General features: G+C 47.6%; 1 pseudogene; it reads left to right on the forward strand.

The window, feature by feature from the left end:
* The first annotated feature begins 2147 nt into the window (after positions 1–2147).
* LOC110547178 (katanin p80 WD40 repeat-containing subunit B1-like) overlaps positions 2148–21761 on the forward strand; it is a 41574-nt pseudogene continuing 21960 nt past the window's right edge.

The raw sequence follows: 21761 nt of genomic DNA on the forward strand, positions 1-21761 counted from the left end.
CTCTCACATCTAAGAGTATGCACACATACTTGTAAGCAAAATTTCCTGGACAGAAGCTGCGTCTGCAGAAGCTGAATGGCAGACCGGAACTCCAGAATGGACAGAGAAGATGGACTACCACAAACTCCGCAGCCGTATCATCCTGGGCCATTTTGGGTGCCCTTTGACAGCCATTTATTGCCTCTTCTGTGCCTGACCTAACATTTCTGAGACCATTTGGGTAAATCATTTGGAATGTACAAACAGACCCCTGTCCAACCAACCAATGGGCCAATAATGTACTCAGCATCTAAGGCCAATAACAGAGTTTCCCGGCTTTGCTGCAACCCACCTATGTATTAGAAAAGTGTGCTATTTTAATGACTTTCTCTATTCCATTACTATAAAAAGTACATGAAATCACTACCTCATTGGAGCATAGAGTGCAAGAAAATCTAATTTGTGTCCCCAAACCATCACTCTAGAATGAACCATCTCTACTACTCTGAAGCAAGAGCTTTTTCAGGCATACAAATTTAAAAAAAAAAGTCTCTAAAGAATAATGGTTAGGGGGTGGAGAGCTGCCCCCGCCGTTAGGATGCCTTGTTGCTATTGCAGAGGACCCAGGTCCAATTCCCAGCACCCACATGGCTGTTCACAATGATCAATGCCCTCTGCTGGCCTCTCCAGCCACCAGACACTCATGTGGTACACTTACATACATGTAGGTGAAACACCCATGCATCTAAAAACAAAAAACAAAAAAACAAAAACATATTTTTCTTTTAAGAATAGTGGCTAATCTGGCCTCGGTGGCTGTCTGTGATGAGCTCCAGCCATACCCACAGGGCCAAGGAACACAGCAGCTACTGCTCCTTCCCTCACAAGGTCCTCGTGGAAAGCTGCTCCTCACCCTTCCAAGGTGCTCCAGAGAAGTCTAAGCTCCTTCCAAACCAGGCTTTCCTTGTTGGCAGCAGGAAGCTTTTGTGTCTCCATTTCCATTTTCAGCCTCCCAAAGACAGAGAATGCACATTTTCAAGACACTTTAATGTCCAGAGTTCCCATTGGACTGAGGGACAACAGGGTGTTGAATGTGTTGGTCCTTGAGGGAAGGCTGAATGGGCTAAGGCCCTTGTCTAAGTACCAGAAACCTAGGCCTGTGCTGCTCTTCAGGGGACATTAGTTTGCTGTGAACGAGCCTGTCTATTCCAGCACACACTGCTCAGTAGGGCAGCTGTCACGGCCTTCTCCCTGGGCTCTGAAGAGAACCTGTGATAAACAGACAACGTGGGCGTGCATTTTGGTAGTTTCTCTCACCCGTGGTGGGACCTTGAGAAGGCAAGCTTCCCTACAGGTCATGTTTCCTACCCTACCAAGAAGAGACCAGACTATGTGCACCTCCCCAGAACTGCCAGGCCTGGGGTCTCTTCAACCCGCCATTATCATGGTTTTGTTATTGTTTATGGTTGTTTAGTAAAGTTTCTTTGTTTGTTTGGTTGGTTAGTTTTTTGTTGTTGTTTTGTTGGGGTTTTTTTCCTTTTGTTTGGTTTTTGGTTTTTTGAGACAGGGTTTCTCTGCATAGCACTGGCTGTCTTGGACTCTCTTTATAGACAGAGATCCACCTACCCTTGCCTCCCTGAGTGCTGGGAGCACAGGCATGCACCACCAAGCCTGGATAACAAGAGAACTTTTGTGCTTATTTTTGGGGTTTTTTTTTTCCAGACAGGGTTTCTCTGTTTTAGCCCTGGTTGCCCTGGAACTTACTCTGTAGATCAGGCTGGTCTTGAACCCACAGAAAACTGCCTACCTCTGCCTCTGCCTCCTGAGTGCTGGGATTAAAGGTGTTCATCACCAAGCCAGGCCTGTTTAGGAAAGTTTTAATACCAGCATAAGTTCTGGAATCAGAGAAAGTCAGTTTCAAACCCCAGCTCCCCCACTGTGCCTGTCTGTAAAAATGGGAGAAATTGCACAGGTGATGGAGATTAAAATTAAATTTAAAAATTAGAAGATACATATGAGACTGTGCTGAGAACACTGGACTCAGAAGGATGAGCTCCTACTATCATGTTATCACATTCTCCTCACTTATGTTGGTCAATTTTCATCCCAGAGGCTGCAATCTGGAAAGCTGAGGCCAATCCTGAGCCCATTTGACTAGACCTTGAAGCATGTCGGAGGCCCAGCTCCCTTGTGCCTCCTTCCTCCTCCACACTCTTGCTACCTTCATTGATGGAAGCCCTAAACTGCAACCTGCCACTGTGAAGGTTAGTTTTGTCAACTTGGCAGAGAGTCGTAATGTGGAATCACGCACATCGAGCTGACCTGCAGGCACATCTGTGGGGGATTGCCTTCACTGTTAATAGGTAGAGGAAGATGCAGCTCACTGTGGGCAGCTCCATTCCCTGGGCTGCTCCCTAAACCGAATGAGAAAAGCTACCTGTGTAACAAGCAGGGATATATATATTTTTTTCTTTGTTCTTGCTAGTGGCTGTGACTACAGCTTGAGTTCCTGCCTTGACTTCCCCTCAGTGAACTGTAACCTGTAATTGAAAGCCAAGTAAACTTTCTCTTAAAGTTGATTTTTTTTTCTGAATATTTTACTATAGCAACTAAAATGAAAGTAGGATGGTGACCTAATTCTGACCAAAATATCTGACAGAAACATTTGGCTCCTGGTTTCAGAGGGTTTCGTCTGTGGTCCCTCACTCTTGGGCAGGCATCGAGGTGGCAGGAGCATGGGGTGGACCTTCACTTCCTTGTAAACAGGAAGCAAGGGGACACAGGAAATACTCCAGGTATCCAACCCACTTCCTCCAACAAGGCTCTAACTCCTCCCTCTCTCCAATTCACAAGTGTGCCTCCACACCAAGAATCTGCCTACCAGGTGTTGGGATCTAACCTCTGAAAACTCCATCACAGACACACCCAAATATGCACATTCCTAATCCAATCACGAATATGACCAAAATTCACAAGAAATGTGTAGCGGATGGCTCTGTGGTGACAGGCGTTTGTGGCTAGGGCTACCGTCAGCTGAGCCGGAACTGGTGGGCAAGAAGCTGTGCCAGGCTATAAGAGCTGAAGGCCTACCCTTATGACCTATTCTGGCCATCGAGGCCCCACCTCCAATGATTCCACAACCTCCCAAAACAGCACCACCAGCTGCTCAAAGATGTGAGCCTGTGGGGGCATTCCACATTCAAAGCACAGCAGCCTTCTAAGGGCACACTAAGATTCTAACATCTCTCTTGGTCTCTCTAGCCCCAGTCCACGCCCTATGTTGATCTCTGGCTCTGCTCCCCTCCCCTGCTTGCTTCTCAACTGAGGCTTTGCAGCATCGCTGCTCTAATTAATTTTCTGTTGCTATGCTAGAACACTCTGACCAAAAGCAACTTAGGGAGGAAAAGATTTATTTAAATGATACTTTCAGGTAACAGTCCATTATACAGGAAAGTCGGGCAGAAACTCAAACAGGAGCTTGAGGCAGAAAGCATTGCGAAATGCGGCTTGGCGGCTCACCTGGCCCACTCCCAGCTAGGTTCCTTCTAAAGGCGGGCCCACCTGCCCAGGAAGTGGTACCATCACTGTGGGCCAGTCTCTCCCACATCAGTTAACAATCAAGACCATCCCCCCAACACACACAGAGACAAGGCCACAGGCTAATCTAATCTGGGCAATCTCTTAATTAAGGGTCTGCTCTCCAGTAACTCTAGGCTGTTAACAATTAAAACTCATGAGTGGGGCTGGAGAGATGGCTGGGTGATTAAGAGTACTGCTCTTGCAGGGGACTGGAGTTCAGAACCCAGCACCCATGTCAAGTCGCTCACAGCACCTGTCCCTCCAGCCCAGAGAATCCAGTGTCCTCTTCTGACCTCCACAGACAACCTCACTCACAGGCACGTACCCATACATGGAAACATAACTGGAAATAAAAATAAATGTTTTTTTAAGTTAAGTAGAAGATCCACATTCCCTTGTTTTCTCTCCACAATAACTTTCAAACCATCCCATTTTGCAGCTAAGGAAACTGAGCCTGAGCCATAGTGATTTTGCCCACAGAAGTGTAACTGGTAACTTCCAGAGAGAGTGGACTTCCTGGCCTCAGGGGACATGGAGCTTCCTGTGCCAAGGAGCTGAAGCTCAGGCATGCCAGCTTTGGATGGCCACAAATCAAACTTGAAAGACCTGGCAGGCTGTGCTGCTCCTGACCCCCAGGCCCTGGGCCTTGGCTGCTTATATATATTTGGCTGCTTATATATATTGCCAGAGATGCCTTTTCTGCATGGAGGGGAAAAAGAGTTAGCATATTTCTGTTTAACTAATAAACATGTGATTCCCAAGGACTCTGCAAGCGATTATTGCCTTCAAACACCAAAGAGGCCAGCCCAAGTGAGACACACAGGAAAGCATTGAGCAGGATGGAAACATCTGAATTCATGGCAAAGTCCTTCAGAATGTAAGTGTTGCTAGCATGATCCCAGAGGAGGGAAATAATACCTCCTGAGGCTCTCCCACACTCAGAGGCACTCTATCCCAGAGGACCTTGAAGGCTGTGGGGTGTGACCAGCCAGAAGGTTGGCTCAGGAGCCCTGTGTGTGCTAGGCAGGCACGGTGGCCTTGGCCGCCAAGGGCTTGGCAGCTGCCTCCTCCACGAGGGGCAAATGTTCCCAAAGCCATCATTACCATCAGAAATGACCTTGTTGGTTTAATTGCTGGACATAAATCCCTCTGTGTTTGTTCCAAGGGTCCAAGGGCATTGCCTATTGTCTACTGAATCCTGAGCTCCTCTACCAGCTTCCAGCACAGAGCAGTGTCCACTTAACATTCTCTAGCGATATGTGTGAGCCGCCAGCACTGCAAACTCTCCTGTATTCCCACGGTCACGGGCTGGGAGCCTACTGCCTGGTGTGGGTATCAGACTTAGGTGCACTCACAGTAATTGCTGTCGGCTGTTACTCAGTGATCGGCTGGCATGAGCATATACCATCCCACGGGCTCTTCAAATAGTGCTTAGATTTGTGGTACTGGGGAAGAATTGAGGCTTGGACTGGGGAGCTGTGCAAGCATAGGATGGACATTCAAATACCCAGGACATGCATAAATGACAGGGCTAGCATATGAGTTTGAGGCCAGCCTGGTTTACAAAGTAAGGAAAGACAGGGCTACATAGAGATATCCCATCTCAAAAAAAAAAAAAGGTAAATATATATATCAGGATGGACATTTAGAAGGCAGAAACAGAGCACCTCCAGGTCAAGCTCACTAGCATGGCGAGCCATGTCGGCCAGCTCTGGGTTTGACTGAAAGACCCTGCCTTAATGAATAAGGTGGGGCAGTGATGGAGAACAACGCCAACCTTGGGCCTCCGTGTGTGTGTGTGTGTGTGTGTGTGTGTGTGTGTGTGTGTGTACATGAACACACCACATACATAAAACTGGAGGAAAAAGAAATGGTACCGGGATATTCTCCCACCCCCCTCATTAAACTTTCACAAAGACAACCCTCAGCCCCGATTCTCTCAGGAGACTCCAGGTTATTTGGCCCTCTCCTAGCAAGAGAGCTGTCAACTGCATTCACCCCTTCCTCACCAGCACAGGGCACAGGCTGCTGAAAGAAAACCAAATTTTCAATCAGTCTGTGATCTTCCCTTGGAACGTCCTCCCTCCTCTCCTTTCACCTGTCTTGGAAAGGTATACCCATTGGTGAGTGCATTTATAAAGGGTTCAGAGCTTTAATCACAAGGCACCAATTCCAAGACTCCCAAGCTAAGCACCCTAGTGAATGCCTCAGTAAGTCTCATGTCCAGTCCGAGAGAAGATGGACTCTTTCCGGTAATGTTGTAGGTAATGATGGTGCTGTGGGCTCTGCCGGGATGGACGTGGGTTAGTGTGCCCAACAACGCCTGTGTGTTAGAAACTTGGTCCCGTGTGGCAGTACTAAGAGCTGGTGAGACCTTTCAGAGATGGGGCCTGGGGCTAGAGGAAAGGAGCATGGCTCCCCATCTCTCTTTCTTCTGGCTCCCTGTCCCACCATGCTGTCTCTGCCTCTAGCACGCACTCCTACAACGATGCCATGAAGCAATGTAGTCAAGGTGTGACACCGCCCAGTCTGAGACCTTTGACCTTCAGAACTGTGAGAGGAACAAACCTCTTCCTAATGAGGTACCCAAGCTCAGCAACAGAAAATGGAGAATTCTTTCCTATTAGATTTTTGGTGCCCCTCCCCAATAACATTTTGCATATTTCTTCAACCAGCATCCCTCTCTACCCAGAACCCTAAAACCTCAGTGAGTCAACCATCCCAATTACCCCCTAAAACAACATGATCTCTGTCCACCTGGAGAGAAATGAGAGCAGGGACTCCATCCAAAGGGGGCCCCAGTCTAACTAAGAAGGGCTTCCTGGTTCTGAGGTTTTACATTCTCGCCCAGGAGAGCCTCTGCACACCCTTCCTATGACCTCCTCAGAGAGGAGGCCATACGATCGCCCTCAGATCTCCAGCGGGGCTGACCTCCAAAATCAATCTTACTCTGACTCCATTGGCAGAGCACTCCAGCTTGGTTGCCAAGGAAATGGTCGTTTGGCTGGGGTGGGGGTGGGTGGGAGGTGTTAGGCGGAAAGGAGAGGGCTTGTAACTGCAGCTGGGTCGAGTGGTGGCATTGGAATCTGCCCGGTGAAGAGAGGGAGGGAGGCTTATTTAGAAACTACTTCACATCGCCCAAATTAAACAAGCCATTTGCTCAAGTCCATTTCCACCTCTGATCTTCTCTCGGCTAATTCTTACCCTGCCTAAGAGCTTCCTCCCTCTACACAGTGGCCCCTTCTCCAAGGGCTCAAGGAAATCTCCAGGTTCTTTAGGGCCTGAATTAGCCATAGGAACATTGTCGCCTGAGTTGCTTTCTGACACCAAGGACAGGTCAAGACCCATTTCTCTTCTTTCATCTTCCCCAGAACTTGGAGCCCCTCTGATGATCATCTCCTCCTCCTCTTCCTCTTTTTCTTCTCCCTCCTCTTCCCTTCTTACTCCTCCTCTTCTCCCCACCCCAACCCTGGGGCTTAAGTCTTGCAGCCTAACTGATTACTTCCCTGTCAATGTGACTAACTATCTAACAAAGCACGGTATGGGAAGAAGGATTCAGTCTGGCTCATGGTGTGAGGGTACCGTCCTTGTGGTAGAGAAGGTGAGACCCGCAACAGCAGGAGTGGGAGGCTGAGAATGCAGGTGCTCCACTCACTTTCCCTCCTTTTTCAACTTTTTTTTCATCTTTTATGTATGTGTGTGGTGTGCTTGTGTGGTTGCATTTTTGGCATGTATGTGGGCACACGTACACGTGAGTTTATGTGCATGTGTAAGCATGTGTGCATTTGAAGGCTAGAGGTAGACGTTAGCAGTCATCCTCCATAACTCTTCCACCTTGTTCACTGAGGCAGGGTTCTTAATCAAACACAGAGCTCACCTGCCAGCCAGCTTGCTCGAGGAGTCCCCGGTCTCTGCCTTCTAGAGCTGTAATTAGAGGCAAGCTGCCACTCAAACCCAATACTTACATGGGAGTCTGGGGATCAGAATATGGGGTCCCACACTTGTGTAGGAAATGCTTTAACTGTTGTGCCATCTCTCCAACCCCCTTTTATTCAGTCTGGGATCCCAGCCCATGGGATGGTGCCACCCACACTGGAGGTAGGTCTTCCCTGCTCAGTTAAAGCTCTTTAGAAATGCCCTCACAGACACGCTCACTCACAGCTGTATCTCCTAGGTGACTCTAAATCCAGTCAAGCCCACGGTGAGGACTAAGAAGTCATCCATTTGATCCTGGAACCTCTGTTCCATCCAAAAGGAACCATGGCTCATCTGTCTTGTGTACATTCAGCTCATTTGTGTAGGGATCTTATTTTTGTGTCTGGGAAAACTATGAGCTCCCTGGAGCCCAGGACCAGGCCGTATATAGCTTTTGTCTGTGACATCGAGTGCCCCTTGTGGTTCCAAAGTCTTAGGAACTATTTAAGTTTATGGAGCTGAACTGAGCTGAACAGAATTAAAGAGAGAGAACAGCAAAACATGGCACCACCAGGCACTGGCCGGGAAAATGGTTGATGGCTTCCAATGTCAAGTGAATCATCGAAGGACAGGCCCAGGATGCATGATGAATTGTGCACAGGCCAGCAGCGCCCATCACAGCAGATGTGCAGATTCTGTACTGGGTAGCTCTGGCTCAGGCTGCGTAAAGGCTCAGAGGGGAGGAGGTTGGCCTACAGGCTGTCTGGATGAAGGCTCAACACCAGGCAAAAATATAGGCGTGACAGCACATGCCAGCAATCCCAGCATAAGGGGGATGAGGCAGGAAGGTCACAGTGAGCTACACAGTGGAACCCTAACAAAAGAAAAGAATTTTTAAAAGTGAAGTAGGAGCACTGTGGTAAATGTTGATGGGGAAACAGGACAGTTCCCTTGTGTGCGTGTGCACATGTGTGTAGGTATATATGCACATGTGTGTGATATGTGTGGAGGCCAGGAGTCAGCCTCAAGGGTCATTCCTCAAGAGACACATGATGCATATTCTTGGTTGTCAACATGATTACTTCTGGAATTAACTAAAACCCAAACAGCTGGGCACACCTGTGGGGGAGTTTTTTCTTAATCTAATCATCTGAAGTGGGAAGACCCACTTTTAATCCCAACCTTTTGAAGTAGGAAGGTCCACCTTTAACCTGGGCCACACCCTCTGCTGGCAGCCTATACAAATGACATGAAAGAGGACACTTGCTTTCTTTCCCTGCTTGCTCTTGCTCTTACTGTCAAGTCCATTCCTTTACTGGCATTAGAGCCTACTTTTGGGGGGTTCCAGTACATACTGAAGACCAACTGAAACATAGAGCCTTTTAGACTGAACAACTACTGGGTTCTTGGATCTTCTATTGGTAGGCAGCCATTGTTGGACTAACTGGAACACAGCCTGTAAACAATTCTAATAAATCCCCTGTGTGTGTGTGTGTGTGTGTGTGTGTGTGTGTGTGTGTGTGTGTTTTGCAGGATCACACTGTGAACTCCTAGATTTCAGTGTGGCTCAATCTTAGCACACACATTTAATCTAAGACCTTTCTGCTTGAATATTGTAAACAAGATTTAATAAAGTCAACCATAGGTCAAGAGGCGGAGCAAGCAACCAGCAGACAAAGAAGTGAACATAGTATTATTAATAAAAAAAAAAACATGGAGAGGGAGGGGAAGTCAGGAGATGGATAGGAGGACACACAGGAAGTAGAAGGGAGGGACATTCAGTTTGAAGGAGGTTGTTTGAGACAGCATGGAAGAGGGGCATTCCTTCTGGAACATCAGCTGAGGAGAAAGCTCAGCTGGGTGCTTTCTCTGCCTCTCTGAGCTAGGAGGCTTTCACCCCATCATCTGGCTCCTGAGTCTTGGTAAAATCAAATGATTGAGATTTTTGCTAAAAACAACATCTGTGTGTTCATTCTGTCTGCTATTTTTCTATGAGAACACTGACTAATACAGGCCATCCACCGTTTTTTGAGACAGGGTCTCTCCCTGGCCTGGAGCTTGCCAAGTCGCTGGTGAGCCACAAGGATCCACCTGTGTCTGCTCTTCATTGCTGGGGTTACATACATGGTCAGTTTTTTTTCCTTTCCCTTTTCCCCATGGATTCTGGGATCAAACTTGGGTCCTCTGGCTTGCAAGGCCAGCCCTCCACCAACTGAAACATGTTGCAAGCTCACTGTGAATTACAAAAGGAGCCTCCTATAGATCAGGAAGGTGGAGGAGTTCATGGTGTCCAGGAGTACATGGAGTGTTCATCGGAGTCACATCGCTTGCCCAGGCTGCCACAGCCACATAATGGGGCTCAACCAACTGTGAGGACACCCTAATACCAGAAGCTCTCGAGGCCAGGAGGCAAAGACACGAGTGTCAGCATGGTTGCTTTCTCTGAAGCCTCTCTTCTAGATGTCCCCCCTGCTTCACACACTCCTCCCCCAGCGTACATGCCCTGCTACGACACCAGTCACAAGGCACAGGGAACCATGCTACCTGAGTGGCAGCATCATGTCAACTCAAAGTCTCTTCAGAGTCTCCAGATCCAGAGGTACCAGTGCCCCACTTCAGCACAGGACTTTAGAGGGGGCGCAGTTTGGCCCAAACCACCCAGTCATGTCTTCCTCTGAAATTCCTGGTAAGGGTTGTCAAAATGCTCCCCATCCCACAATCTTGTGTGGGCTCGTGTGGCTGGACATTGGTCCAGAAGTTACCATGAAGGTGAGTATCCCTAAAGTCCACTAGCCAAAACAGGACACAACCCTGAGGGGTCACCACCCACTACTCAAGAGGTACTGCTCTGGACCTTTGTACTGCCTACACCCCTTGTCACATTCTCTCAGGGTGCTCCACAGCGCTCCCTGTGTGAGTACAGAATAGGTGGAGGGCTTTCTAGAAAAAACGAGGTTTCATCTGTTGACATGGAACAAGACTTCTGGCTCAAAGACTGAATGGCTGTGCTGACACACACTTGTGATCCCAGAGATGGGAGGCAGAAGGTTCAGAAGTTGAAGGCTGTCCTTGGCTACATAGGGGACTCAATCTGTTCTGGGATACATGAGACTCTGTCTTTTAAATTAAAAAAAGAAATGGAGAGGAGAGGAGAGGAGAGGAGAGGAGAGGAGAGGAGAGGAGAGGAGAGGAGAGGAGAGGAGAGGAGAGGAGAGGAGAGGAGAGGAGAGGAGAAGGGAAGAGAAGGGAAGAGAAGGGAAGAGAAGGGAAGAGAAGGGAAGAGAAGGGCTGAGCATTGAGTTCATTTGTGAAGAACTTTGCCTACTATACACAAGCTCTGGGCTCATCCCTGTGTGTGATAGATACTGGGGTGCACACCTGTAAATCCCAGCCCTGAGAAAACAGAGACAAAAGGGTCACAAGGTCAAGGTCATCCTTGACTATACATTGAGTTCAAGGCCAGCCCAGGTACATGAGGGGCTATAGTGAACGCGAAAGGGAAGGCTCCTCCACTGTCCTGACCCGGTCCCTCAGGACCTGAGGCTCCTAAGGAAGCCGGGAGACCAGGCACTAGCCTCCACTGGAGACAAACAGGAAAAGATTCCTCCTCTGCTTCACACTTTCTTCAGATTCTTCACATGTAGCAGCTTCCTGCAGACAGAAATCTGCCGCTGCCTGCCTGTGTTTGGAAACTCAAGAAAGCAAAGAAAAATGCCAGCAACCACTGTTTCAGATCTGCAAAACTGTCTCCTGATTCGGTTTTTTCTTTCTTTCTTTCTTTCTTTCTTTCTTTCTTTCTTTCTTTCTTTCTTTCTTTCTTCTTTATAACTATGGCACAGGAATCCTACTACAGAGAACCAAGTGTGTGCTGTTTTTCAAAATAGGCAGAGTAGGATCTGTTATGAACTATGTGGAGGTTAGGGGAAGAACTGATGAGCAAAAGCAAAACAAATAAAAAAAAAAAACAGTCCCAGGGCCAGAGAGATCACTCTCTGATCTCTCTGTTGAGTGTGCGCTGCTCCCACAGAGGGCCCAGACTCAGCTACCAACACCCATGTCTGTCTGTCTGTCTGGCATCTCACACGTACCTGTAACTCCAGCTCCAGAAGATCCAACACCATCTTCTGACCTCTGTGGGTACCCCACACGTGCACAAGCCCACACACAGATGCATACACATTAAAAAAATCCACCCTCTTTGAAGGAACTTGAGACATGCGTAAGTTTGCCTAGATCCTACTGGAACAACCAAGTCAAGGGAACATCCAAATCATCTCCAGGACCTTGGCTGACTCATCAGACCTTATGAAAACGAGCATGATGTCTACCTACCTCCCACCAGTACAGCTCTGTGATTAAGGAAATGCTTACTCTCCTGCCAAGCAACCTCATGGTCCACCTTTGTCAGAAGGAGTGGGTTTCAATGGACAAGGAAGTAAAATGCTAAAACTGCCCACACCTTTCTCATTCAGCCTCTCTTCCTCCCACCAGGGGCTTTCCTTTGCAAAGTCGGTGGAGCAGGTATGGAAGGTGACTCCTCAACCTGGACATGAAGATATCCTTGCTTCCTGCTGAGGCAACAGTATGACCCAGACTTGCCACCTTCATGGCAGGCCACCAAGCATTGCCCAATGGAAAGTATGGCAGATTCAGATGGGAGACTGAGTCCAATAGCTTGATCTAGATACAGTGACACACTCAGTGTCCAACACATCAACTCAGAACAGGTCCAGTTAACCAATTCAGTGCCATCCTGGAACTTAAAGATGGGAAGTGTGGGGCTGGGGAAACAGTTCAGCCAGTAAAGATTTTGCTGTGCAAGCCTGAGAACCCCAGTTCAGGCCTCAGAGCCCAAGTTTAAAACAAATGCTTTCATTTTCAAAAAAATGGGTATGGTAAGACACTCTTGTAATCCCAGCACTGGGGAGGCAGAGACAGGATGATCTCTGGAGAATTTTAGGTTAGTGAGACATCCTATCTCCAAAAAACAGGGTAGCGCTAGTTGCCTCCATGAGCAAAGGCACTTGCTGAGCAAGCCTGAAAACCTGAGTTCAATCCCAGGGACCCATGTAACGGTGGAAGGAGGAAACTGACTCCACAAAGTTATCCTCTGACACACACACACAATACACAGCACACATAAGATGAGAAATTTCACATGTGGAAAGCAGTGTGCTCTGAACACATGCCAATAAACAGCCTGTCTCTCTGTATATGGGCTCTCGGGAGAAGGGGGCTCCATAATGGGGCCCGTGATCCTCCTATCCCTTGCAGAGGGCTTCCACCAGACTGCTTCATATGGCCCAGGGACTACAGGTAACTGTACTCTCTCTTGAATGTGGACTTCTCTGCCGGAATGCCAAGGATAATATTTAATATCCGCAATGGTTTAATCAAAAGGGTTCATTTTCCACCCCATGTAATCAAAATGAAAAAGCATGCCAAAACAGAGCAACATCTGTGTGCAATTAGACATCCCAGCAACTTGACTGGCTTTTAGAACCTTGGGACACTAATGGGTTCATAAGGGGAGGGGCTAGGTAAAGCCCCCTGCTGTTACTTCCAGTTCATTTTTCATTCCTTAAAGAAAACCTGTCTACTAGCCAGAGACAGGATGCTGTTATCCGAATTGGGATAGAAGCCCAGACCTAACACATAATAGCCATAAGGAATGCGCAGAGTAGAATGAATCAGCCTGACTTGCTGTGATAAGAAACTGAGTAAGAGACCCAGACCTGGGCAGAAGTCCCAACCCTGCAAGAGAACAGGTAAAGAGAACATTCTAGCAAGCTCATAGTTCCTGCTATGACCAGCCACAGCCCAGACCCAGGCCTGCTAGCTGAGCCTGTGCCCCAGCCCCAGGCCTGCTGTGTAGAGATGAGGTGGATGGCTGAGCTCCTGCCCCAGCCTCAGGCCTGCTGTGTAGAGATGAGGTGGATGGCTGAGCCCCTGCCTCAGCCCTAGGCCTGCTGAGTAGAGAGGAGATGGATAGCTGAGCCCCTGCCCCAGCCTCAGGCCTGCTGTGTAGAGATGAGGTGGATAGCTGAGCCCCTGCCCCAGCCTCAGGCCTGCTGTGTAGAGATGAGGTGGATGGCTAAGCCCCTGCCCCAGCCCTAGGCCTGCTGTGTATAGATGAGGCAGATGCCTAAACCCATGTGACTTGAGGAAATGAGGGAAAAGGCCTTACTGCCCAAACCAGAAATGCAGAGAAGTCAGTGACTGGCTAGAACAGGGGAGCCAGGAGCTCAAGAAGAGAACATATAAGCAAAGAGCCCGGAGAATATGGGGAAAGAGACAGGAAGAAAGATCTTTGTAAAACAGCCACATCCAAAGATTTACCTGTTGGCATAATGTTCTTGTGGAATGTACCCTTGTTCATTCAAATGCGGATTTCTCTACCCCACCATCTGGTTTCCATCCGGACATTGCCTTGTGATGCTTAAGCATCACCTGTCTCAAGTTTGCATCAACGGCGCCACCACGTATTCTCTATATTGTCAATTAAACAACCAGTCCCAATGCTGTGCAATGGTGAGAATACGGTGGGACATCCTGGCCAGAGAGGAAGAGAAGGAAGTGAGTGGGAGGAAAGTAGGAGCAGAGAATCTGGAGGAGAGGACTTGGAACCATGAGGAAGGATGAACCAGACCTGAGATATGACTAAAAGCAAGTATAATGGGTGAAATCTGAATGGTAGGAAACTATGCGGGTTTAGAGGTTTAGGATGGAGTAACTATTGCTCAGCATTGTGCTCTAGGTTAATTAAATAAATCCCAGTCTCTGTATGGTGTTTGGGTATACAGCTGGTTTAGGAATATTCACAGCTTAGCTAAAAGATATACCCATAGTAAATATTAATAACCACAACACTTATCACAACAGTTGGTAGCAGTTTCTAAGTCATGGGTCAATTCCAGAAACCATCAAGGCCGATGCCCTTCACCCCTCCCCCATCCCTCTCTCTCCTTTCACTGTTGATGGGCACTTTGTGCAGCTATGAAACCCAATGGCATTATTCTCTAAATTAGCACACTCAGGATAAGAGGCAAGCCTTTGAGAGGATCTAAAACCTCCTAAAAAGCATTACTGCCACTTAATGGTGACTCACTACAGCCTCCAACAGATGGGTGGGACGGAGAGTCCTGATTCAGTCTTCCTGGGAACCAGGCTCCTTGACACGAAGGACTCCTTGGTTCCCTGGGGCAGTTGACCAAGAATTTAGCTCAAAGGGTTGCTCATATCATAGCACTGTACTCTGAACCCTTGAGCCAACTCTCCAGCCCCAAACTTCCCATCTCTAGCTCTCAGCTCTCTTCTCTCTCTCACTGTAGAACAGTAGTTCTCAACCTGTGGGTTGTGACTCCTTTAGGGGTAGAACAACCCTTTCAATGGAGTTTAATATCAGATATCCTGCAGAGCAGATGTTTATATTATGATTCATAACAGTAGCAAAATTGCAGTTATGAAGCAGCGACGAAAATAATTTTATGGCTGGGGGATGGGGGCACAGTCATCACAGCATGAAGAACTGTATTAAAGGGTCTTCACATTGGGAATCAGGGCTGTAGAATAGACTGTGAGTAGTCATGCCATGGCCTGAATGCCACCCTGTTTTGAAATTTCCTCCACCAGAGAAATGAGTACAATTGCTTTTGAATTCCACCTCAATCAAGTTCTCTGGACACAGGCATAATGAAGCCACATTCTTTGCGAGCTGTAAGCCGACATCATCTAATCTTTATTCTTCCCCAAGCCCAGTATTTGGTCTCCCAAACTCTCACAGAATCACCCTCTGCTTACAGCACCCTCGAGCTCTTCTAGCCCATGGCTGCAAACACGTCCACACCCTGTCTACAAACCAGTTCCTGAAGCCCACGCAGCACATGCTCAGATCTATTGCATCGGCCTCTCCTCCGTACCAGCATTCCGTATTGGTTTCCTCATGGCTGTGCTAAAGCTTCTGGGGAAAGAAATAAGAAGAGAAGGGCTGGCTTCACCTCGCAGTTTGTGGGTACTCTCCATCACTGCAGGAAGGCATGGCAAGAGGCAGCTGATCACATGGCCTGTTTAGTCAAGAAGCACAGATTCATGGATGTTGATGCTGTTTTCTTCTCCTTTAAATTCAGTCCAGGACCCAAGCCCCACAGAATGGTGCCATCATATTGAAGTGAGTCTTCTCACTTCAGTTAACACAATCCAGAAGCTTCCTCACAGGCATGCCCAGAGGACTGTCCCCTAGCTGACTCTAGATCTTGTCGAGTCAGCAATATGAACCGTCACATAATGCGTTGCTACTGAAAATGTACAATGGAGCAGGTGCTTGGAAAACAGCCTGGCCATTCCTCACACAGCTCCATGTGGACTTACCATCTGACCCAAGAGCAATGAATCAAGCCTCTCCTGAGGCAAATGTTCATAGCAACATCATTCAGCAGTCAAATGCTAGAGACAACCTAGATGTCCAGTGGGTGAATTGGTGAACATAATATGATGCTCGTACAGAGGTATAGCAGTGAACCAGAGAAAGGAGGGCAGTGCTTACAGATGCTACGGCAGGGGCCATCCTTGGGAACTTTACTCTGAATGACAGGAGCCATGTGCAGAAGCCCGTACTGTACAGTTCCATTCCCACGAAAGCCCAGAACAGGAGAATCCATAGGCTGTTTACGATTGGTATTGGGGTGATGGGATTTCAATCTGATGTAGCAGTATTCTAAAACTGTCTATGTCTGGGACTGGAGACAGCTCAGCAACTCATGTCTATTCAGTTCCCAGCACCCTCTAGTGGCTCACAACCACCTGTGACTCGAACACTGGGGGACCTGACACCCTCTTTTGGCTTCCGTGGTCACCTCACTGAGGTGTGCAATCCCACTCACAGACACATGAATGTACATAGTTCATTGTTTTTGTTGTTGTTTTTTTTTTTAATAATGGCCTGGAGAGGTGACAAAGTGGTTAAGAACACTAACTACTCCTACAGACCCAGTTTGTGGTCCCAATACAGCTTAGAACCATCAATCACTCCTGTTTCGGGGAATCTAGTACCCTCTTCTGGCCTCTGAGGGCACCAGGCACAGTGCGCACATACCCATAAAATAAAATAAGTAAGTCTTGCTGGGCAATGATGGCACATGCCTTTAATCCCAGCACTGGAGACAGAGTTAGATAGATCTCTGCGTTCCAGGCCAACTTGGTCTACAGAGTGAATTCCAGGACAGCCAGGTTTATATAGAGAAACCCTGTCTCAATAAATAAATAAATCTTTTATTTTAAATAAAATTTTCAAATTCTTTTCAACTTTTAATTGGCCATGATGATTGGTGTACAGCTCTGTCATATAATAAAGACCAGTGACTTCAAAACTCGTAGTGGGTAAATTGTAGGGTATGTGAACTCCACCCCAGTCACGCTGCTCTTTTTGAAAGACCCCATGCCACCTCATACACACCACACAAAGCCATGCTGTCTCCAGATCCGTGCCTAAAACTTGTCTGTTCTCTGGCTTTGGGGGAGCTGATCCTGACTTGAGACTTGTGGGTCCTTTTGACAGTTTGAGGTAATTGGCCATTTATGTGCACGGTAAAGTCCTACTTTGATCATTGCTAACACCACCACACTGAATCACGGGGGTTTGGAGTTTAGAAAAACATCCACCACCTAACAGCCAGGTTTCCAAGAAAGGAGGCTCAGTTTTGGTCATCTCAGGCCACTCCTGGCGCACCCCACACTTGGCCTTCTCCTTTCCCTCTTGGAACATCACGCCTTCCCCTTTCCCCAGCTCAATAGCCTCTTACCTTAGAAAACAAAGCAGCTGTAGCCTTTCCCAGCTCTCCTTCCTCAGCCCTGGCTCCCCAGGAGGGCGAGGAGCCTTTACAGTGGAGTTTAAAGCTCTGTTACACACTGGCAAGCTGGAGAGGGTTGCTCCTTCCTCCTGCTCAAGTTATCTGCTTTCCGAGTGGACCAGCTTTGGAAGGGAGCCTTGCCTCTACCTGAGGTCAAAAGGGCCTTTTTATTTCTAGAGATTTCTCTAGTGTGTCACCACACAGATCTTATGTAGTCCTCTATATCAGGACCTTCAGGCAGAGGTGAAGGAGAGTAAGTATCCAATGAGTAAGTACTTTATACCATTGTTCATTTTTCTTTAAAGGAACCAAGCATGAAGACAAGAAAATGGCTCAACTACTGAAATTATTTACCCCCACAACCTGAGTACAATCCCTAGAACCTGTATTAAAAATACATGTGCAGCCAGACATAGTAAATGGTTCATGCCTTTAATTCTAACACTCGGGAGGCAGAGGCAGATGGATCTCTGTGAGTTTGAGGGTAGTCTGGTCTACAGAGTGAGTTCCAGAACAGCTAGGGTTACACAGAGAAACCCTATCTCAAAAAAATCATCATAATCATCATTTTATTATTATTATTATTATTGATGTTTTTTTAAGTAAAAAGAAGAATCCAATATGTAGGTCTTGGTCCTCCTGTCAAACCCATTTCACAGATACAGACAGAATGAATGCAGCAGGGAATCTGGTAGCTTTCCTGGCTTCTAAGTAAGTTCTTGGGCTACAGCTTGTACCAGCAGCCTGCTTTCCACTATTTCCTTCTGGGTCCCCCGTGGAGCCAGCCAGCCAGCTGCTACTTCTCTACTCATTTGCTTTATCCACAGCATGCCAGCAAGAACACATAGAACCAAGCCACTAGCGTGTTGCCTGCCTGTTCTCTCATAAGGGTGGAGTGCTCTGCCAGAGGGACATCCAGGTCCCAGTCTTTCTCCACCAAATCACAGACACTTTTGTGTTGCCTGAGGAGGCAGGTAGAGGTCAAGAGTTGATACTCAAGCTAGGGAGACAGACAGAGCCACCTCTGATATTCCTGGGGGGTGCATCAGAACATCCAGAAAGCTCAAGAAAAATGTCCTGCCCGTGAGTCCACTGCAACAGAGAGCAGAGGCGTGACAGCAGGCGGAAGGGCTGGGAATCTTGTGGAAGGGAGACCTCCCTCTTCACTCAGGCAGAAGCGGCCAGCCGGCCGGGGCTAACACTGGGGAGCCCAGCACACCACGGACTAGGCTGCTCTCCTTCTTGCCCCCTCCCCCACCCTCTTTACGTTTATTTATTTATTTGGCAAAGAACCGTACATGTGTCGAGACAGAAGTGTAGAGACTCAGGTACATCTGCTCTCTCCTTCCACCTTGTGGCTCCAGAGATGGAACTCGTGTTGTCAGGCTTGGCAGCAACTGAATGACCCACTGACCATCTCTCCAGCCCTACCTTCTCTTCTTACCATTAGAATGTATTTTAATACTTCTTTTCTTTTCTTTGAAACAGCGGTTTCTCTGTATGGCACTGGATCCCCTGGAACTGCGTTGGTAGACCAGGGTAGCCTTAAACTCAGAGAGCCTCTGCCTCCCTTCCCCAGGGCTGGGATGAAAGGTGTGTGTCGCCATGCCCAGCCTGTTCTTTTTTTTTTTTTTTTTTTTTCCAGCCAGGATTGCTTGATTGTGTTTGTTATGTGGTAACATACATATAACGTCAAATTAGCCATTTCAGTCATTTCAGATCACACACACCAGGACATCTATTCATCACGCTAGCCCGTCGCAGAGCACTTCCACCACCAAAAGGAAGCTGTCCTCAGCCACTCCATTTCCAGCTCTGACAACCGGCCTGCTTTCTTCCCTGGAGGAATTTGCCCCTTCTGGATTTAAATCTTCCATAAACGGATTCACGCGTGGGCCCTTGTGACTGTTTTCTCCCACACAGAATAACGTTTTCTAGGTTTGCCCATATTTATTGTAGCATGTATCACATCTTCATTCATTGTTATGGCTATACTGTGAGTTGTGTATCGCCTCATTGGCTGCCAGACATATGAGTCAATTTCCAACAAATGTTGCTTATGAATCAGAAGAAAAATGTATGTGTGTCCCTCTAGAGCTTGGCAAACCTGGGTCATGTTTGCTAGGGGGAAGGCTAGGACCTCAAGATTGACAGAGAAGCAGCCCTCAGCAAGGAAGGCCTAGAAAGCAGCATTGCTCTACTGTGACTATTTATGGGATGAGGGGACTCAGGTTTATAGGCAAAAGGCAAGACAGGTAAGCCCTCCCCTCTGCCCCAGTGACCATGAGAATTTAAAATCCACATTCCGGGAGGGAGAGATTGCTCAGTCAAGAGAGGATGTGCCACTCAAGCATGAGGACCTGAGTCTGTGTCCCCAGCTCCCATATAAAAAGCTGGCACATGCCTATAATGCCAGTGCTGAGGAGACAGGTGGATCCCTGAAGCTGACTGCCCAGCAGTAGCGCCTAATCCGTGAGCTTCCATTTCAGTGAGAGGCCCTGTCTCAAAAATTAAGGTGGAGGGAGCAGAGAAAGGGCTCCGTGGCTGAGAGTGCCTATTGCTCTTCCAGAAGGCCCAGGGTCAGTTCCCAGCACCCACATATCTGTAACTTGAGCTGCAGTGGGATCTGGTGCCCTCTTCTGGCTTCTGGGGGCACTGCAAGCACATGCTGGGCAGGCATGCATACAACCAAAGCATCCATATACATAAAATAAAAATAAATATTTTTTAAAAATTAAAGTAGAGAGCAATTGTAACTCCAGCTCCGGGGTGTCCAGCACCCTCTTCTGGATTCTGAGGACCTCTCTGGAGGGCTCTCTCCAGCACCCTGTTTAAAGGTTTTTTTATGTTACATGCAGTTCTTGAGTGATCTGGATATGCATGCTCACTAATGCTGTGAACACATAGCAGAAGGCGGCTGCAGTAGCTGTTAGGGACAACCTGGCCCGTCCCCGCATCTGGCACTGGTTTTAGCTGTTGGCTGGTCCCTTGGTAGACTTTTTTATGATGATTTTTATTTTCATAGCCCTGGCAGTCCTTGAGCTTACTCTGTCAAATAGGTTAGCCTCAAACTCAGAGATCTACTGTAGTGGAAGCTTTGGTTTCTTTAAAAACTCTGTTATGTTATGTAAGCAGTTTTTGTTTTAATTCCAAGTGTGGGATTTGGGGCTGCCTTAGTTGATTCACACTGATAACAGATTTGTGCAGCTGGGTGAGGGGCACAGTCTTTGCCAGCTGGAGTTAGTGCAGTTCTGAGGACTCTGGGAGAGTATAAATGCCAGAGGTCAGAGAGAGGAAGGGGCTTTGAGGAGATGGACGAAGGAGGAAGAAGAAGGCTGCTTGTTCGTCCTGCTGCACTTGACATTTGCTATTGCTAGACTGCTACAGTCCTGACAACTGAGATTGCTATTTTCCCAAAGAACCCAAAAGACCCTGACAACCCTAACCAGCCAGAACTAAGTCTAAAGAGGTCTAAAGAGGTCTACATCCCTTTCCCTTCTAACCTTCATTCTCTGCTCTCTAGGGTTGTACGTTGGGTAGAAGTAGAGGCTTGAGGGAACCCCAAGTAAAATAGAGTTAAAAAGTAGCCCCTACAATCTACCTCACTCTTCCTCCCAAATGCTGAGATTAAAGGTATGCGCCACCCGACATGCTTGCTGGGAACTGCACTCTGGCCCTCACGATAGAGCAGAAGTTTTCACCACTAAGCTATCCCTTCAGACTCCAAAATAAAATACTTCCTTAAGAAAAGAAAGGATGGATGGATAGACAGACAGATAGATAGATAGATAGATAGATAGATAGATAGATAGATAGATAGATGATAGACAGATAGATAGATAGATAGTACATGTATATACATACGCATGTGTGCATATGTGTGTATGTGTACATATGTGAATATATACATATGCATGAATGTACATATCCGTGTATATAGATGTACACATACTCACACACACCATCTATACACATATATATTTGTGGTGGAGAGTGATCAAAGAAGACACCTCAAGCTTCACCATGCATGTGCATGTATGTGCACATGCATGCACACACATATAAACATGTATACACACACAAAAAAAAAACTAAGCAGTAACAGTGGCTGTATTAAAATGTACAGCTTTGGGGTGGTTTATTCTGCAACAGTACATAACTAAAATGATCTCCAGAGCTGTCACTCAAATGCTCAGCCCTGGGCTCCTCCCTTGCCCCACCCCCCAGCCCAGGGATACCATATCTACTCTGCTGACCTTGCTTTGATCCCACAAACTGTCTCAAAGCCAGAGTCAAACAGACAAGCTCATCCCTTGGCAAGCCTGCCACTGCTGACGCATCATCATGAGTAGCAAGACCACCCGCCCTCTGGGCTCCATGCTGTGAGTCCCACCCGCTTCCTAACTTAGGAACTCTACCTACCGGCCAGCTTCTGCCCAAGCC

This window comes from Meriones unguiculatus, chromosome 5, assembly GCF_030254825.1.
Source record: "Meriones unguiculatus strain TT.TT164.6M chromosome 5, Bangor_MerUng_6.1, whole genome shotgun sequence".
NCBI classification, from domain to species: domain Eukaryota; kingdom Metazoa; phylum Chordata; class Mammalia; order Rodentia; family Muridae; genus Meriones; species Meriones unguiculatus.